This window comes from Moschus berezovskii, chromosome X, assembly GCF_049115385.1.
Source record: "Moschus berezovskii isolate FMDL1 chromosome X, NW_MosBer_1.0, whole genome shotgun sequence".
Classification (NCBI taxonomy): Eukaryota; Metazoa; Chordata; class Mammalia; order Artiodactyla; family Moschidae; genus Moschus; species Moschus berezovskii.
The window spans coordinates 103,274,561-103,295,090 of NC_142488.1; the positions used below are offsets into that span (position 1 = coordinate 103,274,561).

The following is a 20,530-nucleotide window of genomic DNA, read 5'->3' on the forward strand; positions in this document are numbered from 1 at the left end:
AAGAGGGGAACAGTGACACCAAAAGAGACCCCTCCTTCTGTGTCTTTTTCAGAAGCCCCAGACAATTTTTTTGTCATTGGCAAAGGGCAATGCAACTTCCATTATTGGCTTAGATCATTTAGAATTCAGCCCCTAGATTTGGACATATTGCTGCCAGAACAATACTGGGGATCTATTAGGAGAGAAATAATGAGAAATTACTCTTGGCCAGGAAACCAGCTTCATATAGCAGAGTTTTTATGATTTTGATTTGTATATTTATTAGCTATACAACCTTGGAAAAATTAGCCAGCCTTTCTAATTCTCAGTTAATGCATCTGCAAAATTGGGCATAGTAATACCTATCTCACAGGATAGCTATGGACATTAAATGAAATGCTGTTGGAAAAAATGCCTCACACATAGTAGATGCTTAAGAAATGTTTCCTATATAAACAGATCGGGCATAGCTAGAAGAGCAGGACTATGACCATTCTTCTAGATTCTGATCTGTAGTTTTTGTCCCAGCTTATAGATAGAATTATAGTGAAGCTTTGCAATGTTGATTATATGTATAGGCTAAATGATCACTTAGGATTGTAATACACGGAATTTGGAAAGGAGCTCCCAAGACTAAAAATACCTTCTTCACAATTTGTGTGGCTCATTTCTCCTGTTATAATTAGGTGATCCTTAGAAACTATTAGACAGCCATATCTCAGTGCGAATTATGTGATCAGACCTGTTCCCATGATGACTTAGAGTGAACTGGAGGATGAGATATAGGTCTAGAACACCAAAGAGAATATAATTAACTCAGTTTCTTCCTTCAGGTTCCAGAGCTCGGGATATAATAAATTAGTTCATACTAAGATGTTAATATCTAACTCCAATCTACTGTGTTAAATAGCCTAGTCATATATATAGACTTTCCCATCTAGACAGACTCTGGAATCAGACAGATTTGAACTTGAATCCCATCTCTCACTTGGTGTGTGATTGTTACCACCTTCTGTAGCCTCTTTGGGCCAGTTCAGTTCAGTTCAGTCGCTCAGTCGTGACAGACTCTTTGTGACCCCATGAATCACAGCATGCCAGGCCTCCCAGTCCATCACCAACTCGCGGAGTTCACTCAAACTCATGTCCATCGAGTCGGTGATGCCATCCAGCCATCTCATTCTCTATCGTCCCCTTCTCCTCCTGCCCCCAACCCCTGGCCAGTTAGGCACCTGTAAACTAATTGAAAATATTGGGTTTGCCAAAAAGTTCATTCAGATTTTTCCATCAGATAGTGTGAAAAACCCAAACGAACTTTTTGGTCAACCCAATAGTAACAAGAAAGCTCTTATAATCTAAAGCATTAAATGAGATTGTATCAAAGCGTTTAGCACTTATCTAGCACATGCTAAGTTGGCCCAAACATTAATGTAAATATTATCATCAAAATTATTTATGAGGCAGAAATAGCAGTGAAGGTGATTCCTACCCTGCCTTGAAGGAATGAGTACATTGAATTTAACTGGTTGGCCTTAAACCTGCCAGGAAGGTCATGGTAGAGCCAGGGCTGGAATCTAGGCCTCCAGCACAGAGCCAGAGGTTCTTCTACTTGGATTAAAGAGTCTCTCAAAGACCAATATGCTCTTCCTGACCAAGGCTTATTCCTAATGACACAGCTAATTTGTGGCAGCTATTTTGGCAAAGGAACAGGGTTAAAAACACTGTTTTGTTTTGTTTTTTTATTAGCAAGCAATGTATGACACAGACACTCCTGGCACTTATTCCATCCACCACCTCATATTTCTCACCCAGGCTCAGGAGGGATCAAACTTACACATGGACTGGGAATCAGAAGTGTGGCAAGATGGTTTGGTGCCAGACAGAGTTTATCAGTCTTGTTCACTAGTATATGTCCATCCAACTCTTAGAACAAAACCTATCAGGTGGTAGGTGCTCAATAAATATGTGCAAAATGAATGAATTTGGTAATTTTTGAGAGGTGAATATTTAGTGGTGAGGATTATTTTTTAATTTTTAGTTTATAAAAATATCACGAACCTACCTGATTTTTACACTTGGATCATTTGAGCTGCATACATCTTGTTCTAAAGACAGAACGTAAAGATGAACCAGCAAGGCTGGGTTTTTTAATTTTCCCAATACAGGCCTGTACTTTGGACAAGCTTTCATTTCATACAGGGTTTGATGTTAATATTAGTCTTCTTTCAAACTGCTCACAAATCACTTCCTGCAGTGAGAGCTAATTTTCTATAGGAGCAGCAAAACTCAGTCCTTGGGGGCAAACTCATCTAGATCTTTCTGGCTTCTTGAGAAATGAAACAGACAATGGTTTAACTTAAAAAAAATTTTTTTTTTTGCACAGCACAGATGTGGAGCCTTGAAAAATAAATGGATGAAGCAACCCTGAATTAGGAAAAGATAAGAGTCTCTTTTAACAATGGGCATTCTATAATCATGACTCATTATTCTCTCCCTTCACCTCTTTTGGACCCTGATTGTGTTTTTGTTTTCTCCTCCATCCCTATTCCCAGGAAACAATTTCTTTTCAGTCCTTTAGACTGAATGGTAAATGTAAAATTGCTCATTCATTAATTCACTCCTTTGTCATTTTGCTTCCTGAGTGTTTGCTTTCTGTCAGACCCTGTAAAAAACCTGAGGGGTCAGAGATGAGGGAGGCATATTCACTGCCTTCAAGGAATTCACAATGCCTGTGGGCGTAGACAGACACACAAACAGATGAGTTATAAAGTAACACAGTTAAGTGCTATTACCAAGATATGAGCCAAATGCTGTGCGAGCCCAGTTTTCTTTCCCAAGAGTATCTGATTTATCATCTTTATCTCTAATTCTGAAAGAGAATGCAAAGTTCTCATTAAATGATTTTAAGCCTCAGAGAACAGACTGGAGAGATCTTTTTGGCAAAGGACACCTTCCTGTTGTCCCTGAAATAACATTAAGATGCTATCTACCCCATCTCTGTGTATGTAAGGCCAGTCTTGCTAATAATAGTAAGACTATTATTACTTCCAACAAATTAATAATACAGCATCTGGCTTAAAGGGAAGTGCTCCTATCAGTTAGCTGGGAGGAAAAAACATATCTGCTGTTATACATCTGAAGCAGTTCTGGGGATGAAGGTAGAATGACATGGAGGGTTACTTATTTTCTGGAACTGCCTCTAAATCAGTCATCTTACTTGGTATCGCCTGTTTAATGGAAACCAAGCACCTGAAAGAATCAAAAGTGAAAGTTTCTATAAGCACTCAGATGTAAAAGGTGTTGGGTCTACTACCAGTCCAAATGGACTATTCAGAAGTAGTCTTTTTCAGTTTACAAAGGGATCCTGCTCAATAGTCCCCATTATTTCAAGGCACCTGAAATCTGGGTTTGAAACTTTTCATACGTGACCTGCCCAACAGTGAAAAAGCTTTAGCAAGTTACCTATCAGGTCTTCCCTGTTGGCTCAGTCAGTAAAGAGTCTGCCTGCAATGTGGGAGACAGGGTTCAATCCCTGGGTTGGGAAGATCCCCTGGAAAAGGAAATGGCAACCCACTGGATACCTATTAACAAAATAACAAAGCAAAGCAAAAAATGAACAAAAAGTACTTCTACTTCAGAAAAAGTGTTGGGGAACCTACACATGATGAATGTTGAGTTTTTCATGGTATTGTAGGATATTTACTTTTTTTTCAATAATTATTTATTTTACTTTTATTTTATTTTTTGGCTATCTTGTGTGGTAAGTGGGATCTTAATTCCCTGACCAAGGATTGAACCTGTGCCTCCTGCAGTAGAAGCCCAGAATCTTAACTGCTGGACCACAGGGAAGTTTGGGATATTTACTTTTAAATGGTGTTTCATTTTGTTTTTCTTGAATGCTGAAATTGGTGATGACACTGTTTTCTTGTGGATATTGATGTCTTATGTGGACACATCCTTGGCCAAACGATTGTTCTGTCAGTAATAGTGTGAATAAAGAATAGCATGCTCTCAAAATTGGATATCATTTATTTTAAGGCCTATTTACAAGTATGATAAAAAATTTCAGAATGTCTGGGTCTAAAGACTTTATCACCCAAAATTCAAATGTTGAAACTTAGTTCTGAATACAATGGTATTAGATCATACAATAAGTATATTTGATCATGTAACACTGAAGCTGAAAGAATATTTTCTTTTTTTAAAAAACTTTATTGAAGTATAGTTGATTTACAATATTGTATTAATTTTTACTACATAGAAAAATGATTCATTATATATATTCTTTTCCATTATGGTTTATCACAGAATATTGAATATTGTTTCCTATGCTATACAATAGGACCTTGTTGTTTATCCATTCTATATATAAAATAGCTTGCATCTGCTAATCCCAAACTCCCAATATTTCTGTCCCTCTCACCAACTTCTCCTTGGCAACGGCAAATCTGTTCTCTATGTCTGTGAGTCTGTTTCTTTTTAGTAGATATGATCATTTTTGTTGCTTTAGATTCCACATACAGGTGATATCTAATGGTATTTGTCTTTTTCTTTTCTGATTTATTCTGCTTAATATGATAATATCTAGGTTCATCCATGTTGCTGCAAATGACATTGTTTCATTCTTTTTAATGGCTGAGTAATATTCCAGTGTGTGTGTGTGTGTGTGTGTGTGTGTGTATACACACACCACATCTTCTTTATCCATTCATCTGTTGATGGGCTTTTAGGTTGTTTCTGTGTCTTGGCTATTGTAAATTGTGCTGTGAAACTAAGGAATTTTAATGGGACATTGTTAGCTACATTTGTGTTAAAAGAAAGAGATACAGTCAGGAACCCAATTCTCTATTCCAATTATTGACTATGAAATAGCAGTGTTAATAGTAACATCTATTTATTTATTGAACATTTGTTATGTGCCAGGTACTAGGCTAAGTGATTTACATATATTGTCTTATTGAATACTTACAGTCTTTTAAGTAGGTGTTATTATGTCCATTTCGTAGATGAGAAAGCTGAAGACAGAGAGGTCACATGACACAGGAAAGAAGTATGAAGCGGAAACTGGGGCCTAGTACTCTTTACGCCTGACTCATTACACTTCCTCAGGTGAAAGTTCAGCAATTGGATAGAAGAAGAACTGGGTTAATGTTGGCAGTGAAGCAGGGCTTCCTTTGAAAAACTCACATTTCTTACCAGGATGTTCTACTTTGAACAGAAATATGCTAATAACCATCCACCTGCAATACAGGAAACTTAGGTTTGATCCCTCGGTCAGGAAGATCCCCTGGAGAAGGCGATGACTACCTACTCTAGTATTCTTGCCTGGAGAATTCCATGGATAAAGGAGCCTGGTGGGCTACAGTCACAGAGTCAGACATGACTGAGCAACTAACACTTTCACTTTTTTCCCACAACCATTCTTAGGCTCAAATTGTTCACTCTAGGATTGCAATAGATATCAAAAAAGTGATGGCTCTCAGATGGAATATGTTCATCCTTAACTGCAGAACCTAGCTAAGTTGGAAGTAAGAAGATCTGGGGGGAAAAAAAGGCTGTATTACCACCCCAGTGAATAGAGATGAGGGCTTCATCATCTCTTACTGCAGTTAGGTTTTAACAACTGGAGACTGTGGAGCACTTTATAAGGAAATTCTAGTTTGAGTCTACTTTTCTGATTTTGGATGAATTTTGTTCTGTAAAATCTGTTTGTCTTAAGTTAAATATGCTAGGAAATGGATGCTCATTACAGAAGTTGATTATTTCCTTTGAGACAGTGATTCTCAAAATGTGATCCTGGAATGAGGAAGGGCAGCATCATCTGGGAATTGTTATGTATGCAAATTCTTGGGTTTCAGTCTGAGAATCAAAGACTCTGGGTGTGGAGTCCAGCAGTCTTTTAATAAGCCCTCCGGGTGACTTTTGATGCTCACTATGAGATGGCTGGATGGCATCACCAACTCGATGCACATGAGTTTGGGTGAACTCTGGGAGTTGGTGATAGACAGGGAGGCCTGGTGTGCTGCTATTCATGGGGTCGCAAAGAGTCGGACATGACTGAGTGAACTGAACTGAACTGCTTAAGAACCACTGGTGTGAGATATCCTTGGGACAAGGTTTATATGTTCTCTCCCTAGTCTACTTATGAGAACAACTATATTGTGTTAGTGAAAAAATAGACAATTTGTAGTGTGTAATTAGGAGATACAGCAAACCTCAGTAGAGAAGGAGTCTATTCTCTCAGTTTCACATCCCTGCTCTAAAGAAACTTATAAATCTTCCTCCCAGGACTGAGTGGGAAGATAATTATGTAGTGCACCCCTGATGCATGCTAAAATTTGAGAATCATTACTTTAAGATTTTGGCTAATTATTCCAGTAGCTGTGATGATGGTAGATTAGGTTTACAGGTTTGGTACAGTTCTGAAGTTTATACAGAAAGAATTAACTTAAAATAGGAGAAAAAAAAAGAAATCTAGGTTCCTTTGCTTTTTCTATAAAACCATGAATGTTTCTAAAATTATTGTGTAGATATGGAAAGATACCAATTTTGTTGGGGGGAAGCAAATTGCAGAAAATCTGTATAGTATGGTTACATTAAAAATAAAAATTCTTCTGTTTGTATGTTTGCATACACATAGGAAAAAGAATTCACAGCAAACCCTTAACAGTGGCTACCTGGGGATAGTTAGGTGGAGTGGTAGCTGCTTTAAAATTTCATTTTATACACTTCTAGTTTTGAATTTGTCACAATAAATATATATTATTTAAAAATATATTTTAAAATGAGCCCATTTTTAATTGAAAAATAATATCCACATGATCATTCAAATAGTACAAAAGTGTAGGTAAGGTTAATAAATGTTCTTAAACTTTTAAAGTTAAATACCTTTGAATGCCTATTTCTTTTACAAGTGACAACAGTTTATACATAGAGTGAGAGAATGCTTCTAAACACCACAATATTTTATGGAAACATTGTATCTTAAGTTAGAATGAATAAAGATCATGTACACAAGAAGGGGGAATAAAAAGCAGGGCAAACATTCAACACTCATATCAAGTAGGTATAATCATGCGTTGAGTTGACTCACTGGAAAAGACTCTGATGCTGGGAAAGTTTGGGGGCGGGAGGAGAAGGGGACGACGGAGAATGAGATGGCTGGATGGCATCACCAACTCTGTGGACATGAGTTTGAGTGAACTCCGGGAGGTAGTGATGGACAGGGAGGCCTGGCGTGCTGTGATTCATGGGGTCGCGGAGAGTCGGACACGACTGAGCGACTGAACTGAACTGAACTGAACTGATAAACCTAAAATGTAAGTATGAAATAAAAAGAAATGTTCCTACTACTTAGGCTGGCTTCTTTTTTCACCAAACTCAACTGCTATTAAATAAAGCTTGGTGTTTCTGTCCACGTTCAAGGAAACAATCATAATCCTCAGCTACAGTGCTTCCAGGCATTGAAAAGGTCTAGCACTCTGTATTTTCACAGCATCCTGACATGGATTGGCAGTTTTCTGAAGCTAGTATTCTAACAATATTCAAACTAACAATGGTCAAATCTCCAAGCTCTGCCTCACTCTCTTACAGGTGTCAAAAGCTAACAACTCTCTTTTCTATCCTTTCTTTAAACAATTCACTTTTTTAGAGCTGCTAATTAGATTTGGAGTGCAGTGGCAGTTCTTTGCCTTATTTTCTTTAATATTCACAGCAACAAAAGTTTTCTGGTTCTCTCCCATTTGTGTTTATTTTCCTCTTAAATGTCTTGCCAATCAGGGAAAAGCTCCTTGTGGAAACCAAGTTACCAAAGTCATTCAGTTGACTTCCCCTTCTTCTAGATGAATGGCTTATGTCCATAAAAAAGAGGGTTTGTTATAATACTTCAGGTTTAATATTTCCCAATCTGCTATAGGTCTTCACTAGCTTTACATTTAATGCAGACTGCTTTTAAATCATGCTTTGACCTTTCCCTTCAAAATGTTTTTAAAGACATTTAAATATGACAGGCCAGATTTATTTAAAGAGTAAAACAGTTCTCTCTTCTGTAGCACATGTGCTAAATTTAGAAAAAATATGGAGAAGATTAGAAGAGGAAGGATGACATGTCAATTCACAAAGGATATCATATATTTTCCTTACTGAGATAGTAAATATACAATGGTATAACCATAAATATACTTCTATTAATCAGAGATAAGATTAAAATAACTGCTATCACCATTATGATATAAAATTTTAATTTCTTGGCCATTGCAATAAAGCAGGAAACAGAAATAAGAGATGTCAATAATGGAAATAGGAGATACAATTCATATCTGTGAATGAGATTATTCCCTAGCCAAAGAGAATCTAAATAAAATACATTTAGAATGATAGTTTAACAGTTTACCGGTTTTCCTAAACATTTCATTCATGTCCAACTCTTTGTGACCCCATGGAATAGTCCATGGAATTCTCCAGGCCAGAATGCTGGAGTGGGAAGCTTTTCCCTTCTCCAGGGGAATCTTCCCAACTCAGGGATCGAACCCAAGTCTCCTGCATTGCAGGTGGATTCTTTACCAGCTGATCCACCAGAGAAGCCCAAGAATACTGGAGTGGGTAGCCTATCCCTTCTCCAGGGGATCTTCTTGACCCAGGAATTGAACTGGTGTCTCCTGAATTACAGGCAGATTCTTTACCAGCTGAGCAACCAGGGAAGCCCAAACATTTCATTAACTACTTATAAAACAATGGAGAGTCCATTTGCTATAACACCAGAACTAGAAAACACACAGATAGAATCTCACCAATAACTGTACAGCACCTATATGGAAAAAATTACAAAATTTAATCAAAAAATCCCACTTAAAAATGGATGAGAATACAGAAGTTTTCAAGTTAAATTCTTCAAATAAATTCATAGATTTGATAAATTTATGATAAAAATCCCAGAGATTATTTTCATGTCTTGATGAAGTGACCTCTAAATTCCATTCTAAAGAATATATAGTCAAGAATAACATGTACAGTTTGACCCTTGAACAACACAGGCTTGAACCACAAAAGTTAACTTATAAGGAATTTTTTTTCAATAATACATACTTCAGCACTACATGATCCATAGTTGGTTGATATGAGGAGGCCAAAGAGTGAATACAGAGGAACCCAGGATATAGAGGGGTGACTGTAAATTATCCATGAGTTTTGACTGTGGAGAGAATGGGTGTCCCCAAAGCCCTTTTGTTCAAGGGTCAGTTGTATAGTCTGAAAAAGAAGTCTGATGAGGAGGACTTGCTCTAACAAATAAGAGAAAGTGGTTCAAAAACTACAATAACTAAAACAGTATGGTCCTGGGACATGGATTAAAAAACAAAACAAAACAAAAACAACAAAAAATGTAACAGACTAGAGCCTCAAAAGAGTGAAATAAAGTTCAGTTTGTTTCACCACAAGTTCAGGTATGTGCCATTTTGGACCTGTGTTAGCACAGTGATAAAAGGATTTGTGTTGTGCCAGCTGTTGCTTTCATGCTGGGCTCCTTTTGAAATGATGGGTTCATTTTGAAATGAACACTGCCAGAAGGTCAGAGTCCTTGACAGCATGTAAACTCTTAGGGAAAGTTAGTGGGCATAATTTTCATGGTCAAGGATTTCTTCTAATGCTTCCTTTTCCTTCTTTAGTGAATAGATATGCAACCAGGGTTGAATTGCTTATTTTGGCAGACAGCCTTAAATATTTAGAAGGTTAGCACCACCTCTTGACATTTTTTTGTAGGTTACAGGTTAAAAAAGAAGTATTCACATTCCTATCCTCTGATCTAAGTAGTCTTTTTAAATGTAACTTTAAGATTCCATTTCCTTGGGTTAGTTACACCAATTAGCACAATATAGTACCATAGTCATTTTTTGGTAGGCATCATTTTAAAGGTAAAGTACTCACGACACTGTAAATCAGCTACACTTCAAATAAAAAGTAAAGTACACAAATGGATCACAATTCCAGATACCTAGTTTTAATCTGCAATGTGTATAGAACCAAATATGTGCCATTGAAAAAAATTGATTAAGAATATATGAAATTATGTCTGTATAAGAAAAGGCAATTATTCACAACCAACAAGCATTAAATTGAAGAGAAAGCATTTTAAAAAGCCTTGCATTATATTTCCTTTTGTAAATCGAAGGTATCAAGAAATATTTGAGGTTGATGCTATCTAAAAGTATATTTGTTTTTTTCAAAAACATTCTGCAGCTACATTCAAGTTTATAACTATGGATGGGTCAGTTCCTTAATTTATGCTGGATAATTTTGTCTGGTTTACCTATGTAAAGAAAACTGTAAACTTGGCAACAAATTATCTGGTTATCAATTATTTAATGGAGAAATATTTATTGGTTGCTGCCACTTGCCAGGTTTTATACAAAGTATTATATTTTTACAACAAAATAGACCCATTCTCTGACCCCGTGAAGTTTTCAGTCTATGGAAGACAGAGAGTAGACATTTAAATGGCCATATCGATATATGATTACAAATGTTAATAACTTCAATGACAGAAACAGTATATAAAGAGAGAAAATAGCTGAAGTTACATACTTTAATTCTGTTTAGTTTGAGCATAAGGGGGGGCAATATTAAAGCTGATATCTGAAGAATGAGAAGGACACAGACATGGAGTAGGTGGGTGGAAGTGCTCTATGTGGAAAGAACATCTCTTTGAAGGTGTAAAGCATGCTGAAGTAACTGAAAGGTCAGTGTGGCTGAAGCTTGGAGAGAGAACAGGACAGTAGCACAAGATGAGGTGGGAATGGTAAGCAGGGACCAGACTGTGTAGGGCTATAGCAAAAAGCTTGCATTTTATTGTAAATGCAAAGGAAAGCTATTGAAAGTTTTCAGAGGAGTAATATCAGATTTACATTTTAATTTTTAAAAATAATTTTATTTAATTATTTTTTACTGTGCTGAGTCTTCATTGCTGTGTGGGCTCTTCTCTAGTTGCAGCAAGCAGGGGCTACTCTAGTTGTGGTGTGCAAGCTTCTTACTGCAGTGGCTTTTCCTGTTGCAGAGCATGGTTTCTAGGGAAAGTGGACTTCAATAGTTGCAGCACATGAGCTCAGTAGTTGTGGTTCCCGGGCTCAAGAACACAGGCTCAGTAGTTGTGATGCATAGGCTTAGTTGCTCCACAGCACATGGTATCTTCTTGGACCAGGGGTCAAACCAGTGTCTCCTGCATTAGCAGGTGGATACTTTACCACTGAGCCACCAGGGAAGCCCATAGATTTAAATTTTTAAATGATCATTTTGACTTTAGTGTGAACAATGGATGGATTTAGGGAAGAATAGAAGTTGAGAGAAGTTGGCTGATAATTTCTGGCTGAGAGTTGTGCCCAAGTAACCAAATTAATCCTTGAAAGGCCAAAAAAAAAAAAAAAAAAAATCTCAAAAACCATGTTTTGTTGTACCTGCACTATAGCCATAGTTTTTCTCTTTAAAGGATTTGTGTATATGTTTTTTGTAGTATTACACAAGCTAATAAACTGTGACAACATGCTTCTTATTTTTGCTGATGAAATATGTTAAACATAATATTCTACTGAAAGTTGTATTTCTTAACTATATAACTTCTCTTCTGAAGGCAAAGTTCACATAGTATTAATGTTTTGGTTTTACATATTTGTAAATAAATTCTTTTTTTTCTTTATTAATCAATGACTCTGGATTCAGTTCTGTAGAGTTTATTCAAGGAAAGGATGAATCAGAGTTTAGAAGATATTTCTGTGATCCCCAATCATACTAATCAACTCTCTCTTGGTGGAATTTCTCCACTAGCTTCTTTTTGCAACACAGCCATTTATGTGTTAACAAAACAGTTTGAATGAACAAATGGTTAGTCAGGTGACTTCTTACAATTTCAGCAGAATGAAAAAAGTGGTCATGGAGAAATATTAGTTTTGTTAGAAATTGTGATACTTAATGAGTATGTAAAGAATTTTTGGCATCATAAAATTGTGGTCACAGTTTCTAGAAAATTGTCCCCTGGTGACATGGAGAAACCAGGTAACCTGAAATGTCCTGACCATCCACTGTGCCAAGGGCATCCCAGTGATCTCTACTCTGCAAATGAGTTGAAGACAAATGGAACTTGGTGGGTATTCCTGAAAAGAGCACAGAGCTTCACCAAAAAAAAGAAACAGGGCAATAGTCTCCAATAATTTGAAGGAGGTACCACAGCTACATCATTAAGAGAGGAAGTCAAGTGGTTGATGACTCTCTTAAATGAAGTGAACAATGAGATGAATGAGTCAGAAAACTATAGTCAGAGAGATCTCTAAGAAGCTCTGTGAAAGAGGTACTGAAAGATTAGTTATTGACAACGTGCAGCTGAAGAAGAAATCTTTGAGACCTAATATGAATTGACTTTCCTTTGAAGAGCACCAAGAACTAAGTAAGGCCTGAGTGAGGTAGGTCTCAAGAGAGTTCAGACATCTGCCAAGTGGAAGTCTAGCATGAGCAAGGGTCAGAGTGGATTTGAAGAACCACTGTATAGAAAGGAATAGGGTATAAGTTCTAAGAGAAACCAAGAATCCTACTCATCTGACAGTGGTGTCAACTCTACTCCAGATTAAAAGTCTGAATAGGTTATTCCAGCAGACTCTTTTTCCCAGTGTGAGTGAAGGAAAGCAAGATTTTATTTTTTTGTCATTGTACTAGCTGAACTAAGCTGAACTGGACTTAAGTTCACAATAACAAGTTTGCTCGGAGATGTAATTTCTTACTCCATTTTCCTTCAGTTTTCCCTATAAAGGCTCTGGTTACAATGAGTAAACTTTATCTTGACTGAATCAAAGTGAAAGAATTTTCCAGACATCAGGAGAGTAGATGGGAAGAGAACTCAGCATCCACCACTGCCCATACAAGTAGCAGTAACCACCCAGAATGAAGTAGTGGAGCTGGGATAGATGGAGATCATAGAACTAACAAAAACTCTCTGACAACTCTGGGATCATTTTGTCATCTTGATTAAAAAGCAAACAGACCTAAAGCAGAAAATCAAGGCTGCTTCAAAAAAATGAAAGAAAAGAACCTAGAGCAGAAGGGACACCAACTTCCCTTGGGCTGCTTAAAAGCAGATCTCAAGAAAAGATAGGTCAGATTCCAGATAAAAGGAATTCCTGTGGCGGTGGAACTTCAGACCACAGGTCAAACAAGTGTCATTCAGAAGGAACACATGAGAGTAGAGGCAAAGGCAAAATCAGTCAAATTGATTCTGTGACTTAAGAGACTGTTATTATATGGTCATGGAAAGGGAAAAAAAATCTCTCTGGATTTGATCTCCTGCCACCTTTTATGAACAGTCTGAAATAAAACAATGAGATTGTTTTGGTCATTAAGATGCCCTCAGTTCAGTTCAGTTCAGTCGCTCAGTCGTGTCCGACTCTTTGCAACCCCATGAATCATAGCACACCAGGCCTCCCTGTCCATCACCAACTCCTGGAGTTCACTCAAACTCATGTCCATCGAGTCGGTGATGCCATCCAGCCATCTCATTCTCTGTCGTCCTCTTCTCCTCCCACCCCCAATCCCTCCCAGCATCAGAGTCTTTTCCAGTGAGTCAACTCATTGCATGAGGTGGCCAAAGTATTGGAGTTTCAGCTTTAGCATCAGTCCTTCCAATGAACACCCAGGATTGATCTCCTTTAGAATGGACTGGTTGGATCTCCTTGCAGTCCAAGGGACTCTCAAGAGTTCAAAAGCATCAATCCTTCAGTTCAAAAGCATCAATCCACAGTTCAAAAGCATCAATCTGGCAGACGCGGGAGACGCCCGGCTCCGGCGCAACCGACCACGTGCAGAATCGTGGCTGAGATGAGCTACCCCGCGCCCAGGGTTAGGGCGGTGGCCGAGAGGAGCTGTACCACGTTCAGGAGGCGGTGGCTGCTTGGGCACCAGAGGGCCTAGAGGAGCTGATCTACATTCAAAGCAGGAGGCGCGGCCTTGAGGAGATACCCCTCGTCCAAGGTAAGGTACAGCAGCTGCGCCTTGCTGGAGCAGCTGGGAAGAGATACTCCACGACCAAGTGGAATATAAGAATCCAGTGTTCTGGGGAGGAAGGGACAAGATGGCGGAGGGATAAGATGGCAAGACCACTTTCTCCCCCACAAATTCATCAAAAGAACATTTGCACGCGGAGTAAAGTCCACAAAACAACTTCTGAATACTGGCAGAGGACATCAGGCTCCCAGAAAAGCAGCCCATTGTCTTCTAAAGGAGAGAGAAGAAATCCAGCTCCACCCACCAGAATACCGACACATGCTTCCCTAACCAGGGAACCCGGACAAGTCATCCGTCCAACCCCACACACAGCGAAGAAACTACATAATAAAGAGAACTCCACAAACTGCAAGAAGAGGGAAAGGCCACCCCAAGCAAAGCAATATAAGCAAGATGAAGAGGCAGAGAAATACCCAGCAAGTAAAGGAACAAGATAATTGCCCACCAACACAAACAAAAGAAGAAGATATAGGGAATTTACCTGATAAAGAATTTCAAATTTTGATGGTGAAAATGATTCAAAATCTTGAAAGCAAAATGGAGTTACAGATAAATAACCTGGAGAAAAGGATTGAGAAGATGGAAGAAAGATTTAATAAGGACTTAGAAGAAATAAAAAAGAGTCAATATACAATGAATAATGCCATAGATGAGATCAGAAACACTCTGGAGGGAACAAACAGTAGAATAACAGAGGCAGAAGACAGGATAAGCGAACTAGAAGATAGAATTGTAGAAATAAATGAAACAGAGAGGAAAAAAGAAAAACGAATTAAAAGAAATGAGGCCAATATTAGAGTCCTCTGGGACAATGTTAAACGCTCCAACATTCGAATCATAGGAGTCCCAGAAGAAGACGACAAAAAGAAAGACCATGAGAGAATACTTGAGGACATAATAGTTGAAAACTTCCCTAAAATAGGGAAAGAAATAATCACCCAAGTCCAAGAAACCCAGAGAGTCCCCAACAGGATAAACCCAAGGCGAAATACCCCAAGACACATATTAATCAAATTAACAAAGATCAAACACAAAGAACAAATATTAAAAGCAGCAAGGGAAAAGCAGCAAATAACGCATAAGGGGATTCCCATAAGGATAACAGCTGATCTTTCAACAGAAACTCTTCAGGCCAGAAGGGAGTGGCAAGACATACTTAAAGTGATGAAAGAAAATACCCTACAGCCCAGATTACTATACCCAGCAAGGATCTCATTCAAATATGAAGGAGAAATCGAAAGCTTTACAGACAAACAAAAGCTGAGGGAATTCAGCATCACCAAACCAGCTCTCCAACAAATGCTAAAGGATCTTCTATAGACAGGATACACAGAAAGAGTGTATAAACTTGAACCCAAAGCAATAAAGAAAATGGCTACGGGATCGTACTTATCAATAATTACCTTAAACGTAAATGGGTTGAAATTTTCAAAAAGGCTAGGAAACAATTCTCATAGCCATCAATAGTTCAGTGTTGAGTTCATGAATAGTTTTTAAAGTTTGGGACAAACTGTAGTATTTGCTATTTGAAGTACTATTTGTAATTGGCATATTACGATGTAACATTGGTCTTCATTTCCATCTTAAAACGCCTAAAAATGCCTAACAGGTTTTTAGATTTGTGAATTTTAGTTGAAATGTATTTTACGATGTTACTAAACCTGCAGAAATATTGAAATATTTCAGAGAACTTATTCACTGTACATTTAATTTATTTTATTTATAAAAGTTATGAACTGTAGAAAGTTTTACTTGTTGGGTCAAATGCTTGTTGCTTCAAATGCTTGTTGCATTTGAAGTGCTAGTTACAAGAAAATCAAATACCTTCAATGTATAAATGCTATTAAGTTTTTAAAGGACTCTGGAGTGTAAGTAAGTTTGTTTAAAGAAATTTAGTCTGTTCAACTTGAAAAAAATAAATAAATAAAATTGGAAAAAAAAAAAAGCATCAATCCTTCGGCGATCAGCCTTCTTCACAGTCCAACTCTCACATCCATACATGACCACGGGAAAAACCATAGCCTTGACTAGACGGACCTTTGTTGGCAAAGTAATGTCTCTGCTTTTTAATATGCTTTCTAGGTTGGTCATACCTTTCCTTCCAAGGAATAAGCGTCTTTTAATTTCATGGCTGCAATCAGCATCCACAGTGAATTTGGAGCCCCAAAAAACAAAGTCTGACACTGTTTCCACTGTTTCCCCATCTATTTCCCATGAAGTGATGGGACCAGATGCCATGATCTTTGTTTTCTGAATGTTGAGCTTCAAGCCAACCTTTTCACTCTCCTCTTTCTAAGGCAACCCTATTCAATTCTTTTTTCTCTTGAAACAAAGGTACTTAAATGCAAGGCTCTGGGGTTTGCTGTAAATAAAACCTATAAATTTCACAGTCACATTTATATTTTTACATGGTTCAGAGCTTAGTATGACCAAATACACAACAAATATTTTGGTAAAATTTTTTCCTATGAAGACAATTAAATTCCTAAAATACATCTGTTTCATCCCTGGGTCTATTTTATACACATCGCCAAAAGCAATGTTTCAGTTTGCACATCATGGATAATTTCTAAATATGCCAAAGAATGTCAACTTACATGCTAATCAGAAAAAAGCAAAAACATTTTTTTTTTTGAGAACTTGCATTGGGTCAGGTAGCCAATTTAGCCAGGATTTAAAAACAAATACTATAGCAAATGCCTTACACTTAACACTCACTATAGTTGGCTTCTATCACTGTGAACACATCTTTTGAATAAATATCACTATGCTTAATATCTTGTAATAGCCTATAATGAAAAAATGTCTTAAAAAGAATACACACACACACATATGTGCTGTGCTCAGTCATTCAGGCATTTCTGACTCTTTGTGACCCCATGAACTATAGCCCACCAGGCTCTTATGTCCATGGGATTTCCCAGGCAAGAATACTGGAGTGGGTTGCCATTTCCTTCTGCAATATATATGGGTTGTGTTTAGTCGCTCAGTTGTGTCTGACTCTTTGCAGCCCCACAGACTGCAGCCTGCCAGGCTCCTCAGCCCATGGGGAATCTCCAGGCAAGAATACTGGAGTGGGTTGCCATGCCTTCCTCTAGCAGATCTTCCCAACCTATGGATGAAACCCATGTATGCACGGATGCTAAGTCGCTTCAGTTGCGTCCGACTCTGTGTGACCCTATGGACAGCAGCCCTCCAGGCTCCTCTGTCCACAGGATTCTCCAAGCAAGAATACTGGAGTGGGTTGCCATTTCCTTCTCCTGAATGGAACCCAGGTCTCCTGCATTACAGGTGGATTCTTCTACCATCTGAGTCACCAGGGAAGCCCAAGAATACTGGAGTGGGTAGCCTATCCCTTCTCCAGGGGATCTTCCTGACCCGGGAATTGAACCGGGGTCTCCTGCATTGCAGGTGGATTCTTTACCAGTTGAGCTACCAGGGAAGCCCTAATATATATACATTCTATGCTGTGCTATACTTAGTCGCTTAGTCGTGTCCGACTCTGTGACCCCATGGGCTGTAGCCTGCCAGGCTCCTCTGTCCATGGGGATGCTCCAGGCAAAAATACTGGAGTGGGTTGCCATGCCCTCCTCCAGGGAATCTTCCCAACGCAAGGATCCAACCCAGGTCTCCTGCATTGCAGGTGAATTCTTTATCATCTGAGCCACCAGGGAAGCCCATATATACATATATGTGTGTGTGTGTGTGTGTGTGTGTGTCTGAATCACTCCGCTGCACTAACACACATCATTGTAAACTAACTATACTGCAGTTAAAAAAGAAATAAACATCAGTTACATTTCTGTATAATCTATATTCTTACATATTTCATTATAGTAAAATGTTTCTGACTTGCTAAAGCTCCTCAGTGAATAGAAATAGCAATGCCAAGTGCTCATTCAAGGAAACTGACAGGCCCACACGAGGCAAGTGATGTATTGCTGGGAATTTTGCATAGGCTTGGAAGTCAGGATACTTGGGGAAAATCTGGATTAATGCTAACTCACTATAGTAGATCTTAGACAGTATAATTTGGGGCTTGGAAATGTTATTATCCAAGGGTAGGGTGAAGAGTCCTGGAATCCCTTAAGGATGTCACAATGATGACTGCAGTGGTTATGGGGAACCAGAGGGGAGTTCTAAACCACCCCCATAATCAAAAGAGGTCTTTTTGATTTGTTTAACATATTGAACTTCTGTGTAAGTTCAGTTTGAAGACTACCCTGGCCAAAAGAAAAAAGAAATCACTGGATGAAGTACCCCTTTAGGATTTACCATTTTGTTGACACTCTAATACAACTGGATTTCATGTCTTTCTTTTGAATTGCAATCACTGACTACTGGGACTACTGATTTCCCTGTGTGCATGCGTGCTCAGTTGCCCTGTCATGTCCGACTCTTTGTGACCCCAAGGACTATGCCCAGCCAGGCTCCTCTGTCTATGGGGATTTTCTGGGCAAGGATACTGGAACGGGTTGCCATTTCCTCCTCCAGGTGATCTTCCCCACCCAGGGATCAAATGCGCCTCTCCTGTGTCTCCTGCATTTTTGGCGGACTCTTTACTACTGAGCCACCTGGGGGCCCCTGATCTCCCTGAGGTAAGTGAAATATTTTCACCATTTGAATCAGGAACGTGTTAGCCATCTGCAGGACTGAGCAGTGCAGGTGCATCTTGCTTGTTCACCATGCATTGATTTAACTGCTTCACCATCATATTTCCTTCTCCTTTCCTGTCACTCTGAGTGATGTGCCAGCTGACAGTGTTATGAACGGGAAGGTTTGGGCAGAGTGACTGTCAGAAATATTTTTACCGTGTGAAAGGACATTTCTGGAATGTTATGGCATCGTTGCCTCCTGCCCCTAGAGAATGTGGCATGGGCTTTTGGGCTCTTGCCACTGTACCCAGCATACCAAAGTGAGTTCCTGGCCTCATTATATGTTGCAAAATATTTAAATAATATCCCTACCTTATATATCTATCTGTTTTGATATTCATGTTCTTACTTATGCCCTAAGTTAGATTTTATACTTTGACTTAGATACAATTTAGCCAAAGTCCTTAGGACACTTTGGTAAATGCTATTACCAGAATTAGAACATGCCCCCTGAGTTGCAGTGAGATTTGTGCTAAAGTTCACAATGTGAATTTGATAGCTCTAAACATGAGATATGTACTTGCTGCATTTACTGAAATCCCTCAGTCCCCTATCACTTTCCTTAGATTTCAAAGTTATGGAATTGTCTAGTATGTTTGCTCAGAATGACCTGATGTGACTCAAGTGTTATTCTGGGCATGATGCTGTAACCAGTTACCTTGGTGTACATGTTTTAATGTGATTTGGGTTACTGATATAAATGAATTGATTGCATATAATTTCTTGGTATCTTCTATTATAATAACATTATATTTCTTTTCAGACATTTTATTGTCTCAGATTACAATATAGCATCTCGACATAGGCAATTTTAAGAGGACCTGATCATTTTTCAGTGCTTTAATCTTAAACACGTCAGATTTGAAATTTGGATCATGTATTAGTGGCAAATTCATTAACCTCTAACATCTCTTGGATCATGTTTATAATTATTTCAAAGCTTCCTTTACCCCAAGCCAGAACAACCATGTGATAATCTGAAAAACAATTCTACTTTTTTGATCTATTTATTATTTTAGAGGTCAATTTATGGCTCATCATGACTATGTCAGAAACTAGGACCCAGAAAATACATTGACATCATCTCAGACACAGATTTCCAGCTAGTTTTACAGATAGGTTAATCTGGTAGTTGTGTATGTTGTGAGATTTGAGGACTCCTACCTTTAAAAAATACCCTCCTTGATAGGTCATTTGAAATTAGAAGGTCTTTGGACTCGAAAAGTAGTCTATTGAAATGTGAATACCTCTGGCTGCATAGCCTGTGAATCTATTATCTGTCATTAACAACTTAGCACAGATTTATTTAGCAGACTTCGATAATTAGCTGAAAGGGACCAGCAAGACCAAGATTTGATATTGGTAAAGGATTGGCAGGTCAACAAGATGCGATGTTGGTTTAGGTGGGAGGCAAGTCTGCTTAAAGTAATGGTTTTAGCTAGACAAGGGAAGCATGGTGGCATAAAGCATCTGAGTGCAGGCAGAAAAGAGAAATAGCAGAATGCTTACACCAAATTTACTTGAGTCCCCATTTTTCTGAAAGCCAAGCTTTACCTGTGAGTTCTAGATTAGGTTAGACTGCTTGGTTGCCAGTCTGCCATCCATCTACCAGCGTAACTTTCAAGACTGCATTGGATAGGATATTCTCTATGCTGGTGGCAAAAATGCAATTCTGTAGCATCTTCCTCCTTTTACAACTTCCTTAGGTATCTTCTTGCCATTTTGGGAGAAGTTTTCCTTGAAAAACTTATTGTTGATGCTTTACCCTTTAACCAAGGCAACTCTATTCAAACTTTCCCACCAAATGCTCTCTTTAAAATAGTTTTTACCTGTTGACTCACAGATTTAGGGAACGAACTTATGGT

The 20,530-nt window shown here is 38.4% G+C and overlaps 1 pseudogene; it reads left to right on the forward strand.

Moving 5' to 3' along the window:
• The first annotated feature begins 8,011 nt into the window (after nt 1-8,011).
• LOC148773417 (U6 spliceosomal RNA) lies at nt 8,012-8,111 on the forward strand (annotated as a pseudogene).
• Nucleotides 8,112-20,530: the final 12,419 nt, after the last annotated feature.